At 40.2% G+C, this 17,096-nt stretch overlaps 1 long non-coding RNA gene across 2 annotated transcripts in view; it reads right to left on the bottom strand.

Moving 5' to 3' along the window:
- The window catches only part of LOC129026131 (uncharacterized), a 37,876-nt gene extending 21,081 nt beyond the window's left edge, over positions 1 to 16,795 (bottom strand). The window contains exons 1-4 of one of the 2 annotated variants that reach the window (XR_010124137.1): positions 16,602 to 16,795; positions 9,886 to 14,350; positions 4,278 to 4,337; positions 3,769 to 3,825 (exon numbers count right to left, since the gene is read on the bottom strand). This is a non-coding gene — a long non-coding RNA (uncharacterized LOC129026131). The remainder of the gene's footprint in view (positions 1 to 3,768; positions 3,826 to 4,277; positions 4,338 to 9,885; positions 14,351 to 16,601) is intronic. The other variant, XR_010124136.1, reaches the window with a different exon arrangement.
- Positions 16,796 to 17,096: the final 301 nt, after the last annotated feature.

Below are 17,096 nucleotides of genomic sequence, written 5' to 3'. Positions count from 1 at the left end.
GAATCATGGAGGTAGGATTTTCCCGTGTTGTTCTCATGATAGCAAATAAGTCTCATGTGATTTGATGGCTTTATAAGTGGAGGTTCCCCTGAACAAAGTCTGTTGCTTGCTTCAATAATGGTGAGACCTCCCTAATCATGTGAAACTGTGAGACCGTTAAAACGTTTTTCATGATAAATTACCTAGTCTTGTTTTTGTCCTTATTAGCAGTATAAGAATGGTTTAATACAGTAGTCCTCTTGCCTTAGCTTTCAAAGTAGCTGGAATTACATGCACATGTCACTCTGCCTGGCTAAAACACCTAGCTTAAAGATGCTCAGTCAGCTAAAGAAGAACATAGAAAACTAAACAGAAAAAGAAAACAATGCATGAAGATAATGAGATTATCAACGAAGTGATTAAAGGTACAAAATCGAAACATAAAGTGTGGAGCTGAAAAGTAAAATACCTGAATTTAGAGATTCACTAGAAGGTCCAGCAACAGGTTTGATCTAGCAGGAAAAAATCCAGCAAGCTTGATAAGAAGTCATTTGAAATTATAGGCTGTGGAGGCTAAAAATAATTTTAAAAATTAAGAGAGCCTAAGGGACTTATGGGATACCATTAAAATGGCCAATATACTTATAATGGGAATTCTAAAATAAAAAGAGAGAAAAGAGAGCAGCAAAGTTATTTCAATAAACAAACAGTGGCTGAGAACTCTCAAAATTTGAGGGAGAAAATGACCTAAAATTTAATGAAACTTTACCAATTCTAACTATATTCTTTGTTATTATAATGAAGATGCACAGAATATTTTACTTCTGCTATATATTTGACATAACAAGGCTTAAAAGTGACTGTAATCTGTGCCAATTGATTTATAATACAAAATGATATAATTTGTGACATCAAGAAAACACTTAGGGAGCCATAAAGAGGCAGGCTTTTATAGGCAATAGTAGTTATTCTTGGTAATATCTATAGTAACAACAAAGAAAATACCTATAGCACTTAGGATTTTGAGACTAGTCTGGGCAACATGGCAAAACCCTGTCTCTATGAAAAATAACAAAAATTTGTCAGGAGTAGTGGTGCGCATCTGCAATGTTATTGAATTTGTTTAGTAGTTCTAATAGTTTTTGGTGTAGTGTTTAGAGTTTTTCACATATAAGATTAGTTTGTCCACAATCAGAGTCCATTTGACTTCGTCCTTTCCAATTAGTATGAGTTTTAGTTCTTCCTCTTGCCTAACGTCCTTGCCTAGGACTTCCCGTACTATGTTGAATAAGAGGGCTGAAAGTGGGGGTGATTTGTGTTGTTCCAGATCTCAGAGAGAAAGCTTTCAGCTTTTCCTTATTCAGTATAATGTTAGCATTGCTTTGTCATAAATGGCCTTTATTGTGTTGAGGCACATAACTTCTATTCCTAATTTGTTAAGAGGTTTCATCATTATGAATATGGAATTTCATCCAACGCTTCTTCTGCATAGGCAAAAGGAACAAAAATTAAAATACTTAATGTGGTGGTCAATACAGGGTGTCAAATTGATTGGAGGATGGAAAGCATTGATCCTGGGTGTGCCTGTGAGGGTGTTGAAAAACGTGATTAACATTTGAGTCAGTGGGCTGGGAAAGGGAGACCCACTCTTAATTGGGTGAGCACCATCTAATGAGCTGCCAGTGAATATAAAGCAGGCAGAAAAATGTAAAAAGGAGAGACTGGCCTTGGTTCCCAGCATACATCTTTCTCCTGTGCTGGACGCTTCCAGCCCTCAAACACCAGACTCCAAGTTCTTCAGCTTTGGGACGTGGACTGCCTCTCCTCGCTCCTCAAACTTGCACACAACCTATTGTGGGATCTTTTGATCTCTCCAGGGAAGCCCGACTAATACACCTGGAAACAAACTTAACTAAAAAGGTAAAGGATCTCTACTCTGAGAACAACAAAACATGGATAAAAAATATAAAATACTAACGAATACATGAAAAAATCCTGTGTTTATACACTGGAATAATACTGTTAATATAGCTACCCAAAGTGATCTACAGACATAACGTGATTTTTATCAAAATATCAATGACAGTTTTTCACAGAAATAGAAAAAATATTTTAAATTTGTGTGGATCCACAAAAAACTCTGAATAGACAAACAACTTTGAGCAAAATAAGCCAAGCTAAAGGCATCACTTTATCAAACTTCAAAACTTCCTATAAAGCTATAGTAACCAAAACAGCACTGTACTGGCATAAAAACAAACAAATAGACTAATGTGCCCAATAAGCCCAGATGTTAATTTATGCACCTAAAGCCAACTGATTGTCAATAAAATTGCCAAGCACACACTTTAGGGAAAAGCTAATCTCTTCAATAAATGGTGCAGGGCCATTTAAATATTTATATTCAGAAAAATTCTACTAGACCATTGGGCCTTGCCATATATGAAAATCAACTCAAAATAAAGACTTAAATGTAATGCCATAAATTATGAAACTATTAGAGAAAAACATAAAAAAACTTTATAACATTGGACTGGGAAAGGATTATTAAAATAAGATGTCAAAACCTACGCAACAAAATCAAAAATAAGCAAACAACATTATGTCAAACTAAAATGCTTTTTCATATTAAAAAGACAACTAAAAGATTGAAGAGACAGCTTAGGCAATGAAAGAAAACGTTTTTAGGCTATACATATGACAAAAGGCTAATATTCAGAATATATAAGAAACTTTAAAATCTCAAAATAAATACACTTATAATCTAATTTTAAAAAATGCAAAAGATCTTAACAGACGTTTGTCAAAAAGAGATACAAAAATGGCTAACTGGAACATAAAATGATGTTCTACATTACTAATCAGCAAAGAAATGCAAATCCAAACCGCAATGAGGTACCACCTCACTCCCATTAAAATGGCTATAATAAAAATAAATAAATAAATAAAAAGTACTAATGAGGATATAAAAACTAGTGAATGTATACATTGTTGGTGGAATTGTAAATTAGTATGGCCATTATAGAAAATAATATGGAGGTTTCAGAAAGAAATTGAAAATAAATCTATTATATGATCCAGCAATTTTACTTTTGGCTGTATATCCAAAAGAAAGGATATCACTGTGTCAAAAAGATATTTTCATTCTCATGTTAATTACAGAACTATTTATAATAGCTTATATATGGAATCAATTCAAATGTACAGCAACAGATACATAGATAAGGAAAATGTAATTTATATACACAGTGAAATCCTATTCAGCCATAAGAAAGGATAAAATTCTGTCAGTTAAGAGAGCATGGATGAACCTTGAACATACCATGTTAAGTAAAATAAGGCACATAGAGAAACACAAGTACTTTATGATCTTATTATCTCACTCATTTGTGTAACCTGAAAAAAAGGGATGATATAAGCAAATAGTACAACGCGGGTTACCAGAGACTGAAATAGGAGGACGGGAAAAGGCTGCTTAGTGTTACAATTAGACAGGAGAAAGAAGTTTTTGTTTTTTATTACACGGTAGAATAATAATAATTAATGAAAAGGTATCGCATATTACAAAATACCTAAAAGAGACCACTTGTGGTGGCACATTCCTGCAATCCATACATTTTGGGAGACTGAGGTGGGAGAATCACTTGAAGACAGAAGTTCAAGATGAGCCTGGACAACATAGTGTGACCCTGTCTCTGTGAAAAATTAAAACATTATCCAGGCATGGTGGCAGGTTCCTGTAGTCCCAGCTAATTGGGAAGCTGAGGTTAGAAGATTGTTTGAGGTTACTTGAGCTAGGATTGCACCACTGCACTCCAGTCTGGGTGTTAGAGCAAGATCCTGTCCCTAAAAAAAGTTAATACATAAAGATAAAATAAAATAGCTAGAGAAGAAGCTTTTGAATGTTCTCACCACAAAAACAACACATGCATGAGGCAATAAATATACTAAGTACTCTGATTTTTATTGCTATACAACATACATACATAATTGTTTCCCCAAAATATGTACAATTAAATGTGTCAATTTTAAAAAATGAAGACTATAATGTAAAACCTATAGCTCTAAAATTCCTAGCACAATACAGAAGGGTGAAGCTTCATGACAATTGGTCTTGGCAATAATTTGGGGGATGTAACATCAACGGATCAGACAACAAAAGCAAGGGAATACACATGGTACTAAATCAGTGTGAGAAAAATATCCCAAACAGGCAAAGCAGAACATGGAATAGATATATGCACAATTATGTACATTGTAGTATTACTCACAAACATACTACCTGGAAGCAAATGTACCTTTAAGGATGAGTAGATTCAACAAACAGGGCAGGTATATTCACTGGGATAGCATTCAGCCTTAAAAATAAGGAAATCTTGAAAAGTACTACAATAAGGACAAATCTTGAAAACATTCGGTAAAGTAAAACAAGACAGTCAAAAAGGAAAACCGTATAATTACACTTACATAAAATATTTAGTCAGTCAAACTCATAGAAACCAAGTGTTGTAGTCTCAGCAGTGCACTAAGATGTAACAGTATCTCGTAGTCTGAGATCACACCCAGAGTTCTTTTTTCTACCTCTAAGGAGATTAAGGAGCCTGAACACAAAGGTGAGGTTGGAGTGAAAGTTTGATAAGCAAGAAAAAAAAGCTCTTTGCCAGCAGAGATAGGTATCTGAACGGGGTGCCCTCTATGAGGCTGGGGTCCAGGGTTTTTATGGACTGGGAAGGGAAGGGAAGGGAATGTGCATAGTTCACAGGCCGTCTTGAAAAACGTGTGGCTCAGCTTGACCCATGACTTTGGCCCGGTACCAATCAGGAGCTGAAGGGATGATTCATAGATGCTACTTAGCTTGGCCCAGGACTTATCAGAAGATAAGGTGAAATCTGGGCCAAGCAGCTTGGCCAGGGAGCAATTACGGGCTGAAGTAATTATTCATAGAGATCAGACTTACAGTTCAAATAAAGGAGAGTATCGACCGGAATGCACCAGAGCCCACTGTGCTTATGCCCACAAAAGGAGAAGAAACTTTTTCCTGGGAGTCCACTGACTGTACAAAGGGCAAAGGCGTTTCTTTTTTTCTTTCTCTGTTCTTTCTTTCTTTCATTTTTTTTTTTTGAGATGTACTTTCTTCTATTTATTTATTTATTTACTTATTTATTTTGAGATGTAGTTTTGCTCTTGTTGCCCAGGCTGGTGTGCAATGGTGCGATCTCGGCTCCCAGCAACCTCTGCCACCTGGGTTCAAGCGATTCTCCTGCCTTAGCCTCCCAAGTAGCTAGGATTAGAGGCATGCGACAGCATGCCCGGGTAATTTTGTATTCTTAGTAGAGACGGAGTTTCTCCATGTTGGTCATGCTGGTCTCGAACTCCCGACCTCAGGTGATCCGCCCTCCTCTGCCTCCCAAATTGCTGAGATTACAGGCATGAGCCACCGTGCCTGGACAAACAACGGCATTTCTATTCCAGTTCGGTCTTGTTCCCTTAACTAAGTGGGCTGGAGGTTTGTACAAGTTTCTATCCAAATGGGCCGGAGGTTTTTCTATCTGTGCAGCCGTGGGCAGGTCTCCAAGCACAACACCAAGTGCTAGTTCCCTTGTTGGTGTCTGCAGCTTGATTTTTTCCAGGATTCATTTTATATTATGCAGGGATGAGACACTGACCCAAGGTCCAGGGACTTTCCAGGGACCCTTCTGTTGCTACCTACCTAAAGCAAGCTAACTAACTTCTTTCACAAGTAATGAGTATTCACTTTTACTTTTGTAAGACAAAAATTATCTAAAACCTATTGCAAAACAATAGAACTATTCTTACGACTTCTAAACCATATACTTAAAATGTTAGAAATGACAATGGCATGTTTTTAACGACAATTAGAAACTTAAGACTACCTAAAAGGCACAGTTACAAAATCTTCAAACATCCCCTTCAAATAATAAAGGGTTCTCCTCACATAATTGTTTAGATTTAACTATAAGTTGATTGTGAATTTACGATTATTTCCCTGACTACTCACCAAGATGGAATAAAATAATCACTAGAAACCAAGAAAAAAGGGAAATTTATAGCACTAATGTCCACATCAAAAAGCTAGAAAGGGTTGGGCATAGTACCTCATGCCTGTAATTCCAGCACTTTGGGAGGCTGGGGCAGACAGATCACTGGAGGCCAGGTGTTCAAGACCTGCCTGGCCAACATAGCAAAACCCCATCTCTACAAAAAAATACAAAAATTAACTGAGTGTGGTGATGCACATCTGTAATCCCAGCTACTCAGGAGGCTGAGACAGCAGAAATGACTTAAAACTGAAAAGCGGAGGTTGCAGTGAGCCGAGATCATGCCACTGTACTCCAGCCTGGGCAACAGAGTGAGACTCTCCCACAAGAAAAAAAAAAAAAAAATTCCTAGACAGATCTAAAGTTAACAGACTAACATCTTGATTAAAAGAACAAGGAAACCAAGTGAAAAAGAACCTGAAAGCTAGCAGAAAACAAGAAATAACCAAGATCAGAATAGAGCTGAAGGACATAGAGACACTGAAAACTCTTCCAAAAAAAAAAAAAAAAAACTCAACCAATCCAGGAGCTGTTTTATGTAAAAAATTAATAAACTAGATGGAACACTAGCTAGACAAATAAATAAGAAAAGAAAGAAGAACCAAACACAGTGAGAAATAATAAGGGAGACATCATCCCTGATCCCATGGAAATAAGAACAAACATCAGAGAACACTATAAACACCTCTATGCACATAAACCAGAAAATCTAGAAGAAATGGACAATTTATTGCAAAAAAAAAAACCCTTCACAAGACTGAAACCTGAATAGATCAATAATGTGTTCTGAAATTGAGGCAGTAAAAACTAGCCTACCAAGCAAGCTGAATTTGACCAGAAGTACAAGGGGAGAGGGTACATTTTCTCCTAAAACTACCCAAAAAAAATTGAAAACAAAGATGTTCTTTCTAACTCATTCTACCAGGCCAGCATCATCCTGATACCAAAACCTAATATAGATACAAAAACAACAACAACAAAACATCATGCTAACGTCTTTGATGAACACCGTGCAAAAATTCTCAATAAAATACTGGCAAACCAAATCCAGCAGCACATTAAAAAGTGCATCCACAACAACGGAATTGGCTTGGTCCCCAGGATGCAAGGTTGGTTCAACATATGCAAATCAATAAATGTGATTCGTCACATGAAGAGAAGTAAATACAAAAACCACATGATTATCTCAATAGATGCAGAAAAAGTATGCAATAAAATTCAACATTCCTTCACATTTAAAATTCTCAATAAACTAGGAACTGAGGAAACATACCTCAAAATAATAAGCGCCATATACAACAAACCCACAGACAATATCATACTGAATGTGCAAAAGCTGGAAACACTCCCCCTGAAAACTGGCACAAGAAAATTATGTCTTCTCTCACCACTCCTATTCGACACAGTATCAGAAACCTTGGCCAGGAAAATCAGGACAGAGGAAGAAATAAAGAGTATTCTAATAGAAAGAGAGGAAGTCAAATTATCTTTGTTTGTAGATGACCTGATCCTATATCTAGAAAGCCTTATCTTCTTAGCCCCAAAGCTTCTTAAGGTGATAAGCAACAGTAGCAAAATCTCAGGGTATAAAATCAATGTGCAAAAGTAGCTAGCATTCCCGTACACAAACAACAGGCAAGCAGGGAGACAAATAATGAATGAACTTTCATTCACATTTGCTACAAAGAGAAAAAAAATACCTAGGAATACAGCTAAGAAGAAAAGTGAAGGACCTCTTCAAGGAGAACTACAAACAACTGCTTACAGAAATCAGAGTGGACACAAAACAAAAGTAGAAACATTTCATGCTCATGGAGAGGAAGAATCAGTATCATGAATATGAGCATATTGCCCTAAGTAATTTATAGATTCAATGCTATTCCCATTGAACTACTGACATTCTTCAGAGAATTAGAAAAAAAAAAAACTTTAAAAATTCATATGGAACAAAAAAAGAGCCCAAATAGCCAAGCCAACCTTAAGAAAAAAAAAAAAAAAAAGCTGAAAGCGTCACTGCCTAACTTCAAACTATACTGGTACAGTAATCAAAGCAGCATGGTACTGGTATAGAAACAGAAACATAGACAAATGAAACAAAATAGGGAGCCTAGAAATACAGCCAAAAACCTACAACAACCTGATCTTTGACAAAGTCAACAAAAACAAGGAATTAGGGAAAGATCTCCCTATTCAATAAATTGTGCAAGGAGAACTGACTAGTCATATGCAGAAAATTAAAACTGGAACCCTTCCTAACACCATAGACAAAAATTAACTCAATATGGATTAAAGACTTAAATGTACAACCTAAAACTATAAAAACCTTAGAAGAAAAAATATAGATAACAGCATTCAAGATATAGGCAGGAGGAAAGATTTGATGACAAAAAGGCAAAAAGCAATAGCAACAAAAACAAAAATTGACTAATGGGGTCTAATTAAATTAACAGCTTCTGCAGACCCAAAGAAACTATCATTAGAGCAGAGAACCTAGAGAATGGGAGAAAAATTTTGCAACCTATCCATCTGACAAACGTCCAATACCCAGAATCTACGAGGGACTTGAAATTTACAAGAGAAAAACAAACAACCCCATTAAAAAGTGGTCAAAGGACATGAACAGACATATCTCAAAAGAAGACATACATGTGCCCAACAAACATGAAAAGCTCAACGTCACAGATAACTGGATAAATACACATCAAAACAACAATGAGATACCATATCACACCAATTACAATGGCTATTAATAAAAAGTAAAAAAAAAATAAAAACAGATGCTGGTGAGGTGGTGGAGAAAAGGGAACACTTTTACACTGTTGGTGAGAGTGTAAATTATTTCAAGCATTGTGGAAGAGAGTGTGGAGACTCCTCAAAGACCTAGAAGCAGAAATACCGTTTGACCCGGCAATACTATTACTGGGTATACACCCAAAGGAATAGAAATCTATTTTAAATATACATGCATGCATATGTTCATTGCAGCACTATTTACAATAGCAACGTCATGTAATTAATCTACATGCCCATCAATGATAGACTGGATAAAGAAAATGTGGTACACCTACACCATGGAACACTATAAAGCCATAAAATGTAATGAGATCATGTCCCTTGCAGGGACATGGTTGGAGTGTGAAGCCATTAAACCCAGCAAACTAATGCAGGAACTGAAAACCAAACACCACCTATTATTATTCTAACTTATTAGCGGAAGCAGATCAATTAGAACACATGGACACACTAGGAAGAACAACACGCACTGGACACCTGTTTCATGGCATGAGGGAGGGGAAGGAGAGCATCAGGAAGAATAGCTGCGGATGCTGGCCTTAGTACCTGGGTGATGAGATGATCTGTGCAGTAAAGCACAATGGCATACGTTTATATATGTAACAGACCTGCATATCCTGCACATGGACCCCTAAACTTAAAATAAAAGTTGAAAAAATGTTTATAACATATGGACCCGTGAACTTAAAATAAAAGTTGAAAAAAAAATGCATATCTGGTGGATTCTCTATGTTAGAAACAAACTGAGGATCCTGAAGCTCCCGCTGGGAGAATAAGGGCTGGGGGCATCCTGGGGAGCCGCTGCCAAGGCTGTCCGCCGTCACTACAGGCCGCCTCCCTTCCCGGCCAGTGATGGAAAGGAGAGGGGGAATGTGAACAGCTGTGGAACTCAGACTCTCGGGAACTGAATCAGGCCCCAGCCCATGCCCCCCATCCCAGTCCAGCCAGCGTGCCAGCCAGGTTTCCCCCACAGCCAGCCCAGCCCTCAGGATTGTTAGATGGAACAAGGCTCCATCATCACCCAGGCATGGAGGGAAGACGCCCTGGTCCTTACCAAGCAAGTCCTGGTTTCCAAAGTGCTCTCCGAAGAGGTCTCATGTTTGTCACACCTTAGAAGGCCCCTTTCTGCTCTTCTTGCACCCAGCATGTTGGCCAGTCACGTTCCCCTGCTAAGCTCTTCACACATAATTAGGAAGTCAACACCATTGCTAAGTCGGATCAGCTCCAGAGTCTCCATTATCAGTTTTATCAGATCCCAGGAACCTGCCTGCTCCCAGAGGTGACAGAGAAAAATCAAGGAAGGATCTGTGTGAGCACTGACCTGGATGAAACCCTTGTTCATAGCTCCTTGAAGGCATTCAGCAATGCTGACTGCCTAATGCCTGTAGAGATTGAGGGGATCAGACACCAGATCCATTTGCTCATGAGGCCTTATATGGATAAGATCCTGAGATGACAGGAGGAACTTCTTAAATGTGTTTTTTTCATTGCTGTCTTCATTCCAGCCTGAACAAGTATGCAGATCCTGTTGAGAGGTGACATTGTGCTGGCAGTCCTCACAGCCCTCACTCGCTCTCGGGGCCTCCTCTGCCAGGGCTCCCACTTTGGCGGCACTTGAGGAGCCCTTCAGCACGCCGCTGCAGTGTGGGAACCCCTTTCTGGGCTGGCCAAGGCCAGAGCTGGTTCCCTCAGCTTGCGAGGAGTTGTAGACGGAGAGGTGCGGGCGGGAACTGGAGCTGCGCACCGTGCTTGCGGGCCAGCGCGAGTTCCGGGTGGGCGTGGGCTCGTTGGACCCCGCGCTCGGTGTGGCCGGCCTGCCCCACCGGCCCTGGGCAGTGAGGGGCTTAGAACCTGGGCCAGCAGTTGGTGTGCTCAATTTCTCACTGGGCCTTAGTTGCCTTCCCACGGGGCAGGGCTCTGGACCTGCAGCCTGCCATGCCTGAACCTCCCCCACTCCATCGGCTCCTGTGTGTCCGGAGACTCCACAACGAGCACCACCACTTCCTCCACGGCACCCAATCCCATCAACCACCCAAGGGCTGAGGAGTGCGAGCGCACGGCGCAGGACTGGCAGACAGCTCCACCTGCAGATCCGGTGCAGGATCCACTGGGTGAAGCCAGCTAGGCTCCTGAGTCTGGTGGGGATGTGGAGAACCTTTATGTCTAGCTAAGGGATTGTAAATACAGCAATCAGCACTGAGTATCTAGCTCAGGGTTTGTAAATGCACCAATTGACACTCTGTATCTAGGTATTCTGGTGGGGACAAGGAGAACCTTTGTTTCTAGCTCAGGGATTGTAAACGCACCAATCAGAGCCCTGCCAAAACAGACCACTTGGCTCTACCAATCAGCAGGATGTGGGTGGGGCCAGATAAGTGAAAAAAAGCAGGCTGCCCGAGCCAGCAGTGGCAACCCACTCGGGTCCCCTTCCACACTATGGAAGCTTTGTTCTTTTGCTCTTTGCAATAAATCTTGCTGCTGCTCATTCTTTGGGTCCACAATGCCTTTATGAGCTGTAACACTCACCGTGAAGGTCTGCGACTTCACTCCTGAAGCCAGCGAGACCACAAACCCACTGGGAGGAAAGAACAACTCCAGACGTGCCGCCTTAAGGGCTGTAACACTCACCACGAACATCTGCAACTTCATTCCTGAGCCAGCAAGACCACGAACCCATCAGAAGGAAGAAATTTTGAACACATCCGAATGTCAGAAGGAACAAACTCCGAAAATGCCGCCTTTAAGAACTGTAACACTCACCATGAGGGTCTGCAGCTTCATTCTTGAAGTCAGTGAGAATAAGAAACTACCAGTTCCGAACACACTGTGATGGGTGTGCTGGACCAGTGTGGGGTGTTCTGGGGTGGCCTAGCCCATGAGTCATGTTTGTTCCACCAGGGCTGCTATGTCAAGGACCTCAGCCATCTGGGGACGGACCTGAGGAAAACTGTCATCCTGGACAACTCGCCTGCTTCTTACATCTTCCACACAGAGAATTCAGTGCCTGTGCAGTCCTGGTTTGATAACATTCCAGACAGCAGCTGCTGCACCTGATATCAATCTTTGAGGAGACGACTGGAGCAGATGGTGTCTACACTAGCCTTGGGCAGCAGTGGGCCCTTAGCCTTCCCTGCTTCCCAGCAATGGCCATCACAGTAGGGGATTTTCCCACACTGTGCCTTTATGATCAGCCTGAAAGAGTGAAGGCTGGAACACCTACCCACATGGGCCTGGAAAGAGTAAGAAATGATTGAAAAGAGCTTTAGCACAGCTTAGATGCCCAGTGGGTGAATGCCAGACCAAGGATACCCAGAGCTACCTGCCATCAAGTTGTTGGGTTCCCGAGATGTAGGTGTGAGAGAAAGAAAGAGAGCATGTATGTTTTGCCATGAACTGTGGCCCTAATATATAGTGTTTCAGTGGGGGAGAAGCTGAAGGATGAATACTTCCCAAGTTAGCTTGTCTCCTCTCCTGTCACCCTATGAGCCCCTGAGCTCCATAGGGATGAAGACTCTTGAAGGCTCCATTGCAAACCTGGTGTTTCCTCAGTGCAGCAAGGCCTATGCCAAGGAGAAAGGAAAGGTATGCCTTTGGGTGTTCCAGACACACATCTTTCTGAAATATTTCTCCAGCCAGTTGTTGCAGACAAAAGACTACATTTCTGGGTAGATGGGGACTTATGTCCAGACCAGTACCGAAGCCATCAGGTCTTGTGGCCCAAAGGCTGTGCTTACTTAAGTCCAGCCAAGTGCCTGGGATGGATCATTTCTGCATCTCCCCAAGACTCACCACTTAGCCATAGCCTCAAACCTGTGGGGAAGGAAGTTATCTCCCCACCCTGCAAGAGGACAAATAACTGATTTCTGCTCTTTTTACTCTGTTTTAAAATTCTCTTTTAAAAAAAAAGCCTATCTGAAACTAAAAAACAAACAAACAAACAAACAAAAAAGATGTCAGACTTACATAGGTGAAAACCTCACAGATATATCTATAACCAACAAACACAGCTAATTCACACATATATTAAACATCACATTGAGATAAAGTGTATCGAGCTAAAAATTATCATTCAACTCATGATATCAAGCTTTAAAAGCAAAAATACAATTAACTGATCTGAGAAAACATACCCAAGAAAAGAAACGCAATAACACGCAATTGAAAATAAGAAGAGAGATTTTAATGCATAAAATCCTGAAAAAAGCATGGATTTACAATGAAAAATAACTTTTTTTTTTTTTGAGACAGAGTCTTGCTCTGTCACCCAGGCTGGAGTGCAGTGGCGTGATCTCGGCTCTGCCCACTGGATTCATGCCATTCTCCTGCCTCAGCATCCCGAGTAGCTGGGAATACAGGCGCCCGCCACTGTGCCCAGCTAATTTTTTGTATATTTAGTAGAGACAGCGTTTCACCATATTAGTCAGGACGGTCTTGATTTCCTGACCCCGTGATCCACCCGCCTCGGCCTCCGAAAGTGCTGGGAATACAGGCATGAGTGACCACACCCGGCCAAAAAATTACCCTTTAGATATCTACATCATTCAACTGCATGCACTCATGAAAAGCAGACATTCTAAGTCATTGGAAATTAATAAATTGCAGTAAAATTATACAGAAAATACATTACAATCATTAATAACAGGCTCTAATTAGAAGAATTTAATTAATAATCATTAAAAAGATAGGAGAATTTAATTATGTCCTCAATATGTTTCTGCTCTTCTTACCACAAAATATAATAAAACTCTATGACTATAATATAGTTTTCAGGAGCTAAAAAAGCCTTATGTTTCGAAATAAAAGAACAACAAAAATTTTGCAAAATACGCTGAGCATTACTGAAGTATAAAGTAAATATCTGGAATTAAAAATACCATCATTTAGATACAGACTAAAAAAAGAATATAAATGTTAATGATTCCTTTCTGCCTGCAGTAAGCTTGAAATTACACACAAAAATTTTAATAAATATGTTTCACCTACAAGAAATTTTATTAATAGCTTACATAATGTGTAAATTTCAGCAATTTATTTTAGAATTTTTGAATCTAAAAATCACCAGCTTTACATTCATTTCAGAAAGTGAAATATAAACGAGAGTAACATAAGCAAGACGACAGAATGGGTGGTTCTACATGCACATCCCTCACAACATAATGCAGCTGCCACAGCAAACATAAGTGCATTCATGTAAGCCTTGGAATCCAGTTCAGAGTATGTGACACCCAGCTGGAGGCAAAGACCAAGGAAGACATCTTCAGAGGGTAAGCACTTGACCAAGTGGCAAGCTTGCCAATCATGGTCCCGGCTTCAAAACAGAATACTGCCACATCTTACTGTAGACTTGCCTATAACTCATTTGACTTTGGTCCTGCCACTGCAACTATCTGTCAAAAACACAAGAGAATTCATACTCACCTGAGACAGGTGACAGGCCTGCAGAACTTGGTTCTCTCTATAGTCCCTGAATCAGGCAAAACCCACTTTCTTTACTTCTCCAGCCATGGTCTAGAAGAAATCTTCACATTGATAAGATGAAATGCTAACTACCAATATGAAAAATACTAAAGTATAAATGTCACTAAAAATGCTAAATACATACCAAAATTCAGAATACTCTAAACTGTTATCATCTTAAACCAGACTATTAAAATACAAGATGTTTTATATAAGTCTCATGATAACCACTAGGAAAAAAATTGTAACAGAAAGAGAGAAAGTAATTAAAGCATATACAAACAACAAAAATTACACATTGGATATGGTGGCTTCTGCTTATAATTCCAACACTTTGGGAGGCCAAGGTGGAAGAATCATAAGCTCCTTGGGTGTTGTGGTGTGTGTCTGTAGTCCAAGCTACTTGGGCGGCTAAGTTGGGAGGATTGCTTGATCCCAGGAGGTTGAGGCTACAGTGAGCTGTGATATGCAACTGCACTTCAGTCTGAGCAAGAAAGTATAACTTTGTCTCAACAAAAATTAACAATACCACAGGAAAGACAGAACCAGAAAAAAAAGAAGCAAATTCAAAATGGACAGAAAACTACAAATTTACAATGGTAACTGCTTACCAATCACTACCTTACAAATAAGAAGATTAAATTATCTACTAAACAGATACTGCTGTAGACTGAATGTCATCTCCAAAATTTAGGATAAAATTTAATAGCCAATGTGTTAGAATTAAGAGGTGGAACCTTTAAAAATTAATTAAGCTATAAGAACTCTGCCCTCATGAATGGACTAATGTTGTTATTATGGGAATGGGTTAATTATAACAAGAATGGATCTGTTATGCATTTTAAAAAAAGCTCTCTCTCCCTCACATCTTTGGCCAAGTTATTATCCAGCAACTAGACCTTCAACAAATATCAGTATCATGTTGTTTTGCCTTCCCAGCCTCCAGAATTATGAGTCAAACAAAATTCCATTCTTTATTACCAGTCTGTGATATTCTGTTATAGCAGCCAAAAGACACTAAAGCAGACAGAGTAGATAAATGAATCTTTTAAACCTGGTAATATGCTGCTTACAGGAGACTCAATTATGAATTAAGAGCATAGGCTAAAATTGAAAGGATAGAAAATGATATTCCATGCAAATAATAATCAAAGGAATGCAATGGTAGTTATGCTTAAATTAGACAAAATAGACTTTCTAGCAATGTCTCTCACAAGCATGAAATGAGTTTACCATACTGTAATAATAGACGTTAATTTGTCAAGAGAATATAGCTATATATATTTATGTGCCCAAAAGGGAGGCTTCTAAATATAAAAAGCAAATATTGCCAGAACTGTAGGGAGAAGTAGAAAGAAATCCAATAACAGAAAACTTTAATTAAATGTATAGTAAAGGACAAATAGTTAATAGCATTGTAAATTGGCAAGGGAAAGCTGGTCTCATGTGTTGCATTTGAGAATGCAGCAAAGAAAATGGGACCTTAGAATTTTACTGCAAGTCTGAGTTAGGCTGAAAAACAGGTTGGTCGATTAGAGGTTCCATTTGCCATACATTAAAAAAACAGGAGAAAACCAGTCCTCTTCTGGAGTGTTCAAATAATTAAAGAGCAGAAAACTAGACTAAAGTGGCTCTAGTGCCCTGTGTTCATAGGTTAAAAAAAAAAATCTAAAACCTAACTCAAATACATTTCCTATAAACCATTATCTTAGCCTGAAACAAAATGCGGGTTTAACCAATGACAAACATGCAATTAACCTCTGAATATGTAACTAGGAAATTTCCATCTGGATAGTTCAAATAAGGCGACTACATAACCGGAAACAATTTATGAATTTGGGTTGCTTTCTCATGCATCTTATAAAAGCCTTTCCTTTATGCCCCTCGGTTGGACCACAAATCATGGCTGGGTGCTTTCCATTTCACCAGTCACTGTTTGTTCAGATAAACTGGTTAACGTTTTAACATAGACTCCCGTTAATTTTTAACAAGAGAGACTGTGGACGCCACGGGCCGCAGCTCCTCCCACGCAAACACCCAGTCTCGGTTTTTCCCTGATGACCCACCTGGCATCCCTGAACAATCTGGGAAATACTCATGGCTGTGGGCGCAGAGCAGGGCGCTGCCCAGGGACAGGACCGGATGGGCCGGGCCGGACGTGGGGGTCCTCGCTGCTGGCCCAGCGGCCATCTTGCGGCCACAGGGGATTGAGGGCCAAGCTGCGGGAGACTGGGAGCTAACCGTGGGGAGGCCGGTCCTGCCGGTTTCGCAGGCTGCTCTCCCCTCTCAGGATGCCGAACCCCGCATACTCACCATTTCCCAGCTTCCAGGATGTCCTGGCACCTTAACTGTGCGTCCCCAAGGACCTACAGATCACAGGGCAACAGGGGCTGTGAGAGAGTAGCCCGGGGCTCCCAAGGTGGAGGAGACGAAAGAGGAGACGGATCCCAAGCTCCTGTGCCAGCGCCAGCGAGAGACAAAGACCCCGCCAAACGCCGGAAGCCACGCCCTCCTTTCCTCTCCTCTCCCACTGCGCGCCTGATTGGGCGGTTCCCACATCAGTGTCACTGATTGGATAAAACTCCAGGACTCACCCACCCCCGCCTGACTCCTGCCCCTACCTCAACTCCCCCTCAGCGTTAGTGCATTTTTGTTAGTTTGTTTTACTTTAAGTTCTGGAATACATGTGCAGAACGTGCAGGTTTGTTACATGGTTTTATGTGTGCCATGGTGGTTTGCTGCATCTATCAACCTGCCATCTAGGTTTTAAGCCCCACATGCATTAGGGATTTGTCCTAATTTTCTCCC

The sequence above is a fragment of the Pongo pygmaeus genome, chromosome 17, assembly GCF_028885625.2.
Source record: "Pongo pygmaeus isolate AG05252 chromosome 17, NHGRI_mPonPyg2-v2.0_pri, whole genome shotgun sequence".
Lineage (NCBI taxonomy): Eukaryota > Metazoa > Chordata > Mammalia > Primates > Hominidae > Pongo > Pongo pygmaeus.
This window is presented reverse-complemented; position numbering and strand designations above follow the sequence as displayed.